This window comes from Cydia amplana, chromosome 12, assembly GCF_948474715.1.
Source record: "Cydia amplana chromosome 12, ilCydAmpl1.1, whole genome shotgun sequence".
In the NCBI taxonomy this organism is placed as follows: Eukaryota; Metazoa; Arthropoda; class Insecta; order Lepidoptera; family Tortricidae; genus Cydia; species Cydia amplana.
In genome coordinates this window covers 510752-524460 of record NC_086080.1, presented here as the reverse complement: position 1 = coordinate 524460, position 13709 = coordinate 510752, and the positions used below count along the sequence as shown (strand labels likewise).

Below are 13709 nucleotides of genomic sequence, written 5' to 3'. Positions count from 1 at the left end.
TCCTCTTTTTCATACAAAATAAATATTGCCTTCAACGTACGCTGACATTGTGTTTGACGTTGCTTGTCACGCTTTAAACATAACAAAATTTGCAATACATTGCATCTTAGAATAAACTATAAAGTGGAATAAAAATCAAAACATGAGTTATTTTCAAAAGTTGCTGAACAAATGTTGGTCAGTTTGAGGAGCACAGCCTACAGTTTAATTTATTGCCCCTGTTACAGGAAGCACCCTGTATATAATGTATTAGGTACTTAATTTTCTTTTATGATTAAACAAACAGGCTTTATTGGTATGGTATGGTATGGTATGGTATGGAAACATAATGGTATTAGGTATTATTTTGTTATTTTATTTTCATTAGGTACTTATAATTGGTTTCACTATTAGACAATATTATCAACAATCACTTTTACTATCATACTCAATTTCGACTTAGTCTCGTCGACTTAAGGTCTATAGTCCAACTAATGGCAATCTATTAGTGGTACATACATATGTTATTGAAAACGTAGTTAAGTGCAATTTTAGCGCAGTCTTGTGGCATACATTTATTATCACCTCTCTATGATAAGTCTTGTGTAAAAGAGCATTTTTAATCGGTTAGAATTACTTACGGATACCTATGTGATTGCTTTACTTTTACCTACATAGAGTCCTAGTGACATATACGTGTTAAATTTTGTTATTCATAAACCTTTATTCATCTTTCGTCATTTATAAGAGTATTTTACAATTTGGATAGGTACAGTCAAGTGTAAAAATATGGGTGCACTTATCATACTCAAAAATATGTCCCATAGCTCTTTATGTTGGCGAATCAGGGATGTTGCGAATATCCGCATCCGCATCCGCAACCGCGGAACTTCCGCACTATTTTCAACATCCGCATCCGCATCCGCATAAAATCGATGCGGATTTAATGCGGATGCGGATGTGGAACAGGTCGGTACAGGAACGTCAGCATCGGCGTAAGTGCTAGACTGCTAGGTAATTTAGTCATTAACCAAAAAACCTATTAGAAATGAGCAGTCAAGCGTGAGTGGGACTTAATGTACGGAACCCTTGGAACGAGAGACCGACTCGCACTTGGCCGGTTTTTTAAAATAGAAATTACTAAAATGTAATATTTGACGTTTTTTATGGTACTATCTTGACATCCACATCCGCATCCACGGATGTGAGCCTTTAAAAATCCGCATCCGCATCCGCATCCGCGGATGTCAAAAAATCGGCATCCGCAACATCCCTGCGGCGAATTAAGAACTATGGGCCACATTTTTGAGTAAGTTGTATCCACCCATATTTTTACACTTGATTGACTGTATCTAGAAAAATAAAATATTACAGTTACCTAAACCTACAAATTAATCCATATCTAAACTAAAACTAGTATCAATTATTAAAAAAAAAACATTTCAATGCACTTAGGTATGTAAGTAAGTACCTAGGTACTTACTTAAACATACCTAGCGGCTGTATTGACAGCAACGGGCACACAATCGTATTGTGCAAACCGGAATATTTGGCGTGCTTATTTTTGGTGACAATTTCGGCCGCTGTGATTGCCGCCTTAACCGTGTTAAATGTTTTTTCTTTACTTTTACTTAGTCTTTATTTCTGTTGGCACCAAATAAACAGCATTTTAAAAACAAGTAAACATTTAAAGAAGTGAAATACCGTAAAATATTCTTTACAGTACATATGGGGCTACTTTTCCGCACTAGTGCGTAAAATAGCACTTTTCGTGCGAATGTCGAAACTTTAAAGTGCCATATGTACTGTAAAACGTTGTTCGATACACGTGCGAATAGGTAATTCGCAACTTGTGTCGATTTAAAACACTCCCTTCGGTCGTGTTTTAATTTATCGCCACTCGTTTCGAATTTCCTCTTTTTCGCACTTGTATCGAAAATAACTATTTCATAATCGTAATGTCGCTTAAAAATGCTTCATATCGCGCAGGCTAAAAGAGAATGGAACACACGACACATGTGGGAATGTTCCCATAGTCGTTACAAAACGAATTTATGTTTCCAATATTCTTTCGTAACAAGTAACAAGGCAAAATAAATGTATCTATATAACTTTAACCCGGGAAGGTTTATTTTTCGAATAGATTCATTTGACGCAGTCCGTTAAACATGTAGAGCAAGTTGCAAATTTGCATGCACACATTATAAATTAATTTATTCATAAAGACAAATGGCATGTACTTTTCCGGGTGTATAGCCTGTCTCACGGCCACAAATCCAAATCAACTGACCGAAATCCGCTCAGTAATTTGGAAGAATTTCTGTCAGTCGATTTGGTACTTTGATAATTATATTTATTTATTTAAACTTTATTGCACAAAAGAAAAACTTATCGTACATAAGGCGGACTTAATGCCAAAAGCATTCTCTACCAGTCAACCTTAAGGCAAAGCAGAGAAATTGTGGGCGGTGATATCAATTAATTCAATTTGTAGTTTTTAGCTAACTTGTTTATATTATTTGTAAGACTCGATAAAGTGGAAAATGAATACATCAGAGGTAGAATACAAAGTTTCACCCATCACAAACAAAGTCAGGGAAATTGGGCTTCGCTGGTACGGCCACTTGATGAGACGCCCCGAAGACCACGTAGTTCGGCAAGCCCTGACATTGCCGAACAGGGAAGCGAGCAGACAAGGAAGACCTAAAGCCACGTGGTGGTCTACAGTGACCCGCGACTTGGAACGAGCCCAACTTACCCCAAGGACAACTCAGAGGGGCTACCGCGAAAACCGAATTTCGCCAATTGCGGGGATCTTTCTCTTTTACTCCAATGAAGGCGTAATGACAGAGAAAAATGCCCGAAATTTGCGAAATTCGGTTTTCGCGGTAGCCCCTCAGGACAGATGGTCCTGGCGCATGAGAACGAGGAGAGCCGACCCCAAATAATGAGAATAAGGCAAGGGGAAAGAAGAAGACTGTTTGTTTCTCAATATAAAAAAGGCCAAAGCGTTTTCATACTTTTAAAACACGAGCACTCGGTCAGGGTTTAACCCTTGCCGCGTCACCATGTGATCTACGCTACGTTTACCTCTTGTTGAGTAACAGGTGACGGTATGCAGAGCACGCAGACGAACAGACGGAAGGAAGATGCGTGCGACGACTGCGAACGTGCGAACTTGCCCCGATTTCTAGCGAGGCGAAACGTGCATGTTTTTAACAACCCGGTCTGTTGCATTGTATTAAATAAGAAAAGTGTTTTAAAAACTAACGCTACTTTATTTCTGTTTATAACTGAAATAGATGTCATATACGAAAGAAAAATTGGCATTTAGTGTCCAGGGCTGGAATCGAACCAGCGTCCTCTGCATTCGCGACAGATACCTAAAATCGCTCGGCCATCCGGGTCACAGCGGCATGATAAAGATAAAAGATAGTTTATTCATGTAGGCATAATTACAATGCGCTTATGAACGTCAAATAAAGCGATATGGGTCGAAATTTCTCAAGTAAATATGTTAGGTACCTACTTACATATAAGGGCTTACGGCATCCTTTGGCCAACTTTAAGGTAGAAGAGTATGATTCGTACCCCCTAGGTGATTTCTGCCCTATACAGGACAGCCGAGGTTTAGATTTAGACCCACGATTTTTGACCACCAAACACATGAAACTTTTTGATTGGCATTTTCTATAAAAAAAAGTAGGTATCACTTGGCTAAGTAGGTTCCGATCACTTACTTATTCAATTAACATTAACAGTAGCTGTAATATACCCGACTACAAAGTATTGTGATGACCGCGACCTTGCAGTAGTTGCTATATACAATCCCCGTTCCAGGCACTGAACACTGAGCATCGCTGAAAATGATCGCTGGAAGGAAACTGCACGTCCAAAATGACATAACATGATTAAATTATAGTGATGACTTGATCATTACATATGTAAATAAATGGGGCTTTTCAGAGTGCTTGATGTAACATGACTAACTTAGTAGGTATATGTCAGTTTAGGTACACTAATAGGTTACTGAGCAAAGGCGCGGAAGGACGGACGGATATTGGTAGTAACACGGGGGTGTTCTCACGAACTCATCTAGGGAGTATCGATGCCCCCTAGATGAGTTCCTTATCGACTAAGCAATTCTAAAAATACAAGGACGAACTGAATTGAAAAACTTAGTTGTGATAGTAACTCCCCTATTATGCCAATTTGTTTTATTGCGTTTGATTTGTTTTATTGCGTCAAGTAGGGTACCTAAATAATTGATCTCATCTGGAGTTCAATTAAAAAAAAAAGTCCAATATAGCTACATATCAATTCAATGGCGCTAAATGTACTTACCTATTAGTTATTGACATCTCTTTCTTTGGTAGGTAAGGTACCTACTTGTACTTCTTTAATAGTTTAATTTATTCAATTAGCTCCAAACTATACCATCACTAAATTCAATCTCTTACCTTATTCCCAACCCAATGTAAGGCCTAGTTCAGTTAGAACTGTCATGACATTGTCACTATTACCACCTGAAGCAACAATAGCGGGCGGAACTAGTGGAGTTCTCATTGTATCTGTCAGTTCTGCTGCTTTATACTTGACTAAAAAGCCTAAACTCCGCACTAGAAACATGCCACATAATGCCTTTCGTGGTTGTCATCTCTGTCATGTCTGATGGAATAAACAAGTTGAATGTTGCAAAAATTGTCATTGATGCTTTTCTGGACATTTTAAAAGAATCTTCGCGAAACAAACGGTGATTATTTTGAGTTGGTGGATAAAAAAACGCACATTAAATTATATTTAGCGATGTCCTTGACGCCGCTAATGTCAATAATGTTATTGGTGTGACATTTAAAAATATCTATAAAAGTACTATAATTTTCATAACAGACTTATATGTCCATAAAATCCGTGGCTGCAGTGTCGAACCGGTGATGTAAGTAATTGTAATGTGCCTAGATCGAAGAATTTTAAACATCTTTTGTTTTCTCATTAAAAATGTTTGTTTATCAAATTGGATTCCTGAACTACACACTCATAGGAGCGACCTTAAAATATCTAGGTTTTGTTATTCTTAAATAAAATCACTTTGTTGTTCGAAAGTATTCGCAACACAGTTTTAAACCCTATAAATTCTATGGAAATAAATAACCATTCAACAATGGTATTTTGGATACCTACATATGTAACATATACTTATATGTATAAATATTTCTAAGTTTTTGTTTGAGAAATCAACGAATCGAATCGCAATTCGTTCTAGAAATCAAATGGCTGAGTAAAATTTGATGAACTGTAGAAACTCAACACGCATGCGACATTTATTGCTTTCTGATTTAAAATCATCTTATTATGCGTATAATTATGACGATTTATATTATTTAGAGGGACATAGCACTATATCATCGTTAACCTTTTGGACGCCAATGACCGATATATCCGCACCGTAGGTTCAACGCCAAAGACCGATTAATCGGTCCCAGACCACAGAGCAACATAGACCTACGTGCATATACATAAAGTTCAACTTCAGTTTTGACACTTCAATGATGTGGCGTCTGAGTGACAGCTTTTGTGTTTGACACGGCGCGGAAAAGGTTAAATATCGATGCATGATTAGACAACTGTTAAACTTTTAAGATTATAAGTAATTTTTAACGAATCGCGTTGGCTAATGGCTTAAGTGCTACTGGCTTTTTCTATTTCTTTCTTTAATTTAATTTTGGTGAACTACCTAAAGCTAATTAAGGTAGGTACCTTTATCCACAAGAGTGGCAAAGTAATTTGATGAGAATTTTGAGTTGTTTCCTGATATCATATCTAATATCTGGGTGACCGAGCTTCGCTCGGAAATCATATAAAAACTCGAAAATGCGCGTTTTCCCAGAGATAAGACCTAGCTAGATCGATTTCTCGCCCCCGAAAACCCCCATATAGTAAAGTTCATCGAAATATATATATAAATAAACAAGAATTGCTCGTTTAAAGGTATTAGATTGGCTTATGACTTTTAAATGATGATTTTTAATGATAAATATTTAATAGCATTAATTTGGACTGATTTGTAATGTTTCGCAGTTAGTCATTTCCTCGTGTTTTTGTGGTCAAAAAAAAATTGTGTTTCACTTGGTACCAAAGTTTGTTTGACATTGTGCCTTGCAACCCTCGCAATGCTCGAGATTACACTTTTCAAACCCGGCGCCGAGTTTAATTTTGGAATCTTACGCTTGCTCAGCGATATTAGCACGAGGGGTTAAACATCAACTTTGCCTCATTGTAGAACAAAATAACTGTAGCACTTTAATCTGTAGTAAAAAAAAAAACAAAAACATATTGTTATCAACTTATCATTGTCGGCGACTGCGCATTATTTTTTTACTAATCCTATTGTTTCTGCAAAACGTCAATCATAATGTCTTCTTTGTAAGAGTAATACATTGAGAGAGTAATACATAAATTATCACAAATTATAATTTTAAATAATTATCATTCGCTAAGGTTTCCATTCATTAAGATAGGTAATTGATGAGTTAAAATACGTCAGTACCTATGTTTTTTTGACGTGAAAACGTTTGTGTTTCGTATTTAATTGTCAGTTTTTATTTTTTAATATTGATTGGTGTGGTGACTTTGTTAGATTCAATAACTAAAAACATGGCAGTTCTAATATTTTTCATATACTTTTTAAGGTTATACATTGTATGGAGACGACAATTGTCTCCCTACCCAAGCTAGTGAAACAAGCAACAACGGTTGCACTCCGGGAGTGTCGATAGAAGTGAAAACTCACCTCACTATGTTACCGACGCCCGGTAACACGATACATACGTTTAGCGGTAGTATTCTATTTATTGATTATATATTATTATCATTCTCAAATAAGACCACACTTTTTCATTGACATGTTTATTTAGGTACATACTGCCATGACAACGTCAAATTATTTGAACATAGGTAAAAAGTCTTGAAAAGGAGCCCGCAACATAAATGTCAAATAACATTGAGTTTTTCTCTATTGATTTAAATGCCATTTAAATTATGAGTGGCCACCTTACGGGGCTTACGGTCACGTGATCGCCTTACGCCCCTTACGGTCACGTGATCGCCTTACGCTGTCTCGAGTTTATCATTTTTTCCCCACCTCAAAAAGTGCCCAGCGCCGCTAAAGAAGTTTTCACTTCAAAATAGTTGAGTATAAGGAAGAAGTAGGTATGAATTTTTACCGAATTACGAGTAGGAGATGGGTAACAACATGTTACAGTGACATTATGAATAATATTACGTAATTTCATTTTTAATAAATATGTCATTCGATAACTTGGCAATTTATAATTTAGTAGAGGACAAGATGACAAACGGGAACGGGAAAGACAAATGGGAGTACACAATTTAAATGCCTTAGAAGGATTTAGCGTGTGAGTGTGACCTAGGAGAACGTAGCTTTGGTAACGCAGGACATGGAGTTCATTCACCTTTAATCTTAAAACTCTGTTACTTTTACTCAACGCCTTATATTAATAGGCATAGACATTTACGATAATCTTCTAATAGACTGAAGTAGATTACACATACATATAAGTAAATAGATTTGTCTCAAGTAGCTCTAACCGCATAATGGCTTAATCATTGTCTATTGTTTCACATCAAAATGATCACATACGATAAGCAACTTTCTACAATCAATTTAAGGTATAATTTCCAACTGATAGGGCGTTTATTCTGTATCGTCTCGGTTTTAACGACAATAATGACACTTGATACAATCACACGATTTGATTGTAGGTTTTAGCTGACCGCAACACTCACGTGGGAAATCGTGGACAGTAGTGTTTTTTTTTAATTATTATTGGAAAAAGGACCACAATGCCGTTCTTCCCCTTTAGCCTTGCCGTTAGCCTTTTTTTTTAAATAGACTACTTTACACCCTATATTTATACTTATCAAGTTATCACTCTAGAATATATTTCTTATTTCAAATTAGTCAACCCACAAACTATTTCAACTAGCAATCAATTCTCTGTAAATTCGATCAATGAATATTAAACACTTCACTACATTTTAGTTGGAGTTGCAACATCAAATGCACGTTTCCCGTCAGCCACACAACATTGGCGATTGCATAAAACTATCAAAACTGTGAATTGGAATGTAGATTGTAAATATAATAGCGTAATATACGTTTTCAACATCATGTTTAATGTGACTGTTAGTTCGAGGCCGGTATATCATCTATTAGATTTTCTATCTTCAAAGTATCGTTCTTTATCTCAGTGTACAAAAACTCCATCAGTTGCAAAATAAACGTCAATATGCCAATCGAAAAATGCCCATTATACGAGGGGCGTTCAAAATATTCTCGGTATTGATATCTTACGACCTCTTCTAAAATTTCTTTCGTTACTGGGCGCTAAGGTTTATTCATTGACATTAAAAAAAAGTATAATTCGAACCGAGATAGTCTTTTGTTTTTCTGCAATTGCTGAACAAACATGAACATCATGTGCGAATTGACAATGTTAACTAAATTAGAACATCGATGCGTGATAAAATTCTTGACAAAACAGGGTATAATCAAAAAACCATAAAAGAGGAAATGGATTGTGTTTACCGTGAGTCTGCTCCTTCTTTATCTACCATTCAAAAGTGGTCAAGCGAGTTTAAACGCGGAAGGGAGAGTATTGAAGATGACCCTAGACCTGGCCGGCCTGTAGTAGCTACTTCACAAGAAAATATTGATAAAGTGGAAAAACTTATATTGGAAGATGGTCGAGTGAAGGTAAAATCTATAGCACAAGTAACCAATCTCTCTATTGGTACCGTACATGATATTATACATGACCATCTTAATATGTCAAAAGTAAGTGCAAGATGGGTTCCGCGAATGCTGACTCGGCTTCAAAAAGACATGCGTGTAGCTTGTTGTTCCGATTTTATTGACCTGTGCGGTGAAAATCCTGATGAGGTGCTGCAAAGAATAGTTACTGGAGATGAAACCTGGGTTCATCATTATGACCCAGAGAGTAAACAAGAGTCCATGCAGTGGCACATTAAGGGTTCAGCTCATCCCAAGAAGTTCAAGGTCATCCCTTCAGCTGGCAAGGTCATGGCCACGATATTTTGGGATTGTGAAGGAGTATTACTAATCGATTATAAAGAAAAAGGTGTAAATATCACAGGACAGTACTACGCTAACATTCTACGTCAATTAAAGGATGTAATTAAAGAAAAGAGGCGAGGAAAGTTAACCAAAGGTATTCTGCTTCTGCATGACAACGCCCCCGTCCATACTGCTCATATTGCCAAGGCAGCTATTGTTGAATGTGGGTTTAAAACTGTTACTCACCCTCCGTATAGTCCGGACTTAGCCCCCAGCGACTTCTTTTTGCTCCCCAATCTTAAAAAGGATCTGCGTGGAAATAAATTTTCTGACGATGAAGCATTGAAGGCGGCAGTGGAGGAGCATTTTTACACGAAAGATAAAAAATATTTTTACGAGGGATTAAAAAAAATAATTGATCGATCTTTTAAGTGTATGAACATAGGGGGGGAGTATATTGAAAAATAAAAATATCAAACTTTTCGTACTTGTTTGTTTTCATTCTCATACCGAGAATATTTTGAACACCCCTCGTAAATTTCATGGACCTCCACAGTGGCTGGTCGAATGATGCTTATATAACGCAAAACATGTTCTATAGTAAACGGCTGATAATTCGTTTAGGTAATAACTAAATAAATTATTTGTTAAGAGGACTCAATTCATGGACTCAATGCAACTTGATACTTGAATGGAGTAGGTACCTATACAGCCTTCAGTATGACAGTGTCTTAGCGGAACCATAACGAAGGCCAAGTCAGTGTCTTTTCCTTTCTGTCCAAACGTGCACCGAGTGCAAACGAGTTGTAAACTCGTAATGCGTACGAATATACACTACGAGTATCTCTATTTTGAATATTCTTTAATTTATTAAGGTTCTTTTTATTTCCGTTATTAAACGTGAAGAAGTAACAGACAGTCAAACAGAGTCACTTCCGCATTATAATATGTATATTATTACCTATTAGCAGGGATGTAGTTGTAGTGTATAAAATTCTCAAATAGGTAGGTACCTAGGTAAATATACACTTATGTACATAACTTACATAAGTCAGATATTTCATAATTATTTTACTTTAAATGCTGGTTTTAAGTAACCGTCCGAGATTTTAATCTTATCAAATAGGTTAAATATCTACCTATTTGATAAGTTACATGGACCTAATTCAGCATAGGCTCTTCAACGATTGGTAATATTATATGTATTAACATAACTACTTTCTAGATCATCGATGTTTCTAGATTCTAGGACATGCGGCTAGAACTGGTCGCACCTAGGCTACCAAACTGAGCCTAGGCTGTTACCAGCTTAGTTAATAATTATACTTAGACATGTCTTAGGTTCGAGGAAATTATGGATTTGTCTTGAAAATTTTACTTTTGGTTGTCTGTCTTGCAAGAAAAAACATTTAAGTATTCAATGTTTACCTACCATTTTACCCAACTACGGCAAAGTTCAGAGGGGGCTAAAGCAAAATTGTAGTTTTTATGGGTCAAACACAAAACTGTGTTTAAGGGAACCCTTATCCACAGGAAAAGGACTTTTAGGTTCCTACATCAAATCAAACCGAAACGTATAAGATCGAAAGCAATCTCGTGTTTGTAAATACTGTTTTATAAACTGGCTGTGTCAACAACATTATCGCCTATCGGCTTGTTCACTTTCTTTTAGCTAAAGAATGGAGGACAATTCGAATTCCAAAACTAGGAATTTCCGTTCTCAGTGTTTTTGCGGTATGAAGTTATGAACTTGTATAAGAAAAACTATGGTGAATAACACCGGAATAACAATGGAAACTGGTACGCAAATGTTTAATGTTAGAAATAATTATAATAATATTTAAATACAGAGAGGCATTTTTAAAGGCAGATATTTTTCTGCATTCATTAGTAATTGAGGCTAAGTAAAACGGACCATTAAGCATGTAAATAACTCTTTTATATATTACTAGCTTTTGCGCTCGATTTTGTCCGCATGGAATTATGAAGATGGTTGGTCGTATACTATACAATAATTGTACATACATAGGTATTAGGTACAGTACGTGTAATAATTTATGTTACTCTTCGAAGGCAGCAAACATATGTTACACGCGACACGCTCTTATGGCTCTACAAATAAGATCGTGTCAGATAGTTTTGCGGTCTTCGTTGTGGAACATAATATTATTGCAGATGACTCTACTACGACCATTTGGTTGTATAAAGTAAAAAGAAAGAGATTATTTTACTTTATTACTTACGTTGTCCAATAAAAGTAGTTGTATAAGTAATCCTACGTTAAAAATATTGTCTTCTGCGAAACTTAATAAACTAATTGTATCTGTATAATATTTAACTCGTAGTGTATCATTTTGTTTAATAACCACTTGATGCCTGCTGATTAAATAATGGTACAATGACTAATGAAATAACTCTTCAGCAATTCAGTAACCTTTCAATAACTCAATATTCGCATCTTCAAGGTAACGGATGACGTTAACTGAGTTAGTTCTTTCATGACAAGGGCTGAACCGGAAAAAATATATAAAATAATCACAAAACCTTTTTTTTTTAATTACTTATTTGATTAAGAGGTAATGTAAATTATTATAGTTAAAATAACACTTTGGCGTTTATACACAATGACAAATTTAATGCCAATGTCCTTTTATTATCTTTTTGAAGAGTATCGTTTAGAACGGAAGCGGTAGGTAGTCTACCCTTAATGTCTCTTTGTTCCATAAGCAATTAATAACTACGAGTACCTATATCCTGCCTGGTACCAAATTTGATTTTTAATTAGCTATTGTTAGATTTGGTAGGCACCTATCTGCCTTAATTCATGAATCAATGTTGAGTAAAATTATATAACAATATTAATCCCAAGTAGGGTTTGTACGACGGATCCGAAATGTATGGGGAGATCCGCGGATCCGGATCCAGGTTCGAATAATTTCATACATTTCGGATCCGGATTGCAAACCCTAATCCCAAGCTTTGCAAAACACATGTTATATTAGGTACCTACCCTACCTTGAAATCTGCAACAAATAAGTAAAAAACCTGGCCTGACTACGGTTTCTTTCGTATAAAACCGTGTTCTGTTTGGAAGTCACCTATCGTCACCTTAAAATGTGCTCAGTAGATTTGATGACACGTTGGACCATACAGCACGACACAACACAAACATCCTACCCAAACCCAAGGTACGGTAAAAATAATATTAGATACTTAGCGGCTTTCATATGTGTACGAAGTGGCACAGAAATATTTTGTTTGTCAATACATAGAGTGCTTGCTAAAATCATAATGCTTTCTTTTGCATTAGCCGTCAAATCCCCAAACCCTATTGGCGAGTGTAAACCAGTCTAGGTACTCATTCAAGCCCGTAGCCCGTTGTTCTTACAAAAGGCCTGCAACTACTTGACCATAAATGCAATATACTTATGAGGAACCTCGTTAAAACACATCAACTAATAGTCATATGCAAATAAGCTTACACACCAAATGTACACAAATAAACTTGACCTAGTGATAAATGCCAAACCCACATCTATATGAATTTGATTTGCATATTTTTTCTCATTTAAGGATGCTGCGTATTCGCATACAACATGCCATTGATCGTAATAGGTATAAAATAATCCTTATAAGTGTTAGATATGTTACGATTTTAGCTGATTTTACATACTAGTTGGTACAACAGTGGCTCCGCCCGCGTAGGATTACTCTGTGCCAGTTTAAACACAAAGGTCAATATTAAAAAAGAAAGTTATCTTCGCCCATAAAACTTAACGAACAAAAAAGTAAAAAGACACAAAGTAGGTATCAGACAAGTAGAGTTACTTTTGCATTTATAATAACTATAATAAGCAACTCTTTAGTTGATAGATTGTTCGATAGATTTATTTATTGGTAAGTACCTAAAGTGTCATTCAATAGAACTTGCTAACTATGTAAACAAACCGCCATACTAAAATTGACACTGAATGTCAATTTACTAGTAACTTTTTGTTTACATAGTTAGCAAGTTCTATTGAATGACACTTTACTGATAACTGTGGACATTGATTAAAAATTACAATTAAGATTAAAATGTATTAGAGATCATAAAAAATGAATTAAATAAAATTATGGATGAAGGATTAAATGTATAAATGTTTTTATTTAATCAATCACAATCTTACAATTACAAATTAAGGATTCGCTCACTGTTTTATTAAAACGTTAAGGTATTTTTATTAGCATTATTTCCACTATTTTCTTTTTGCCATAAAAATTTAATCGATATTTCTATTGACCCCACAAACACGTCCCCTAGCACTACATCAAATGAACATGACCGTAATCTAAAAATAGCGATGTCTGGAGACGCAGGATACGGGCGCGATATTTCCAGCTACAGTTGATTACATGATGACGAGCATATATTACCTATGTATGAACATTTGCAATGTTAAGGCCACGACCACGACCAATAAGTGCCTTATTAGACGACTCCTGATTGTATTTCGTCAGCACCAATCGGTCTGAGTCGCTAACGTGCTCGCGGGTTCCTGATCTTATCAAAATTTCTTTAAAATCGTATCAAAACTTTAAAATAGAATCGGCCTCCATATTTGCAATACTGTTATTAATTATTATTGCAATT

General features: G+C 35.8%; 2 protein-coding genes across 2 annotated transcripts in view; one reads left to right on the top strand and one right to left on the bottom strand.

Moving 5' to 3' along the window:
* LOC134652806 (calpain-7-like) overlaps nt 1–13709 on the bottom strand; it is a 119138-nt gene that overhangs the window by 26461 nt on the left and 78968 nt on the right. The window lies entirely within an intron of this gene.
* LOC134652778 (cationic amino acid transporter 3) overlaps nt 1–13709 on the top strand; it is a 32389-nt gene that overhangs the window by 532 nt on the left and 18148 nt on the right. The window lies entirely within an intron of this gene.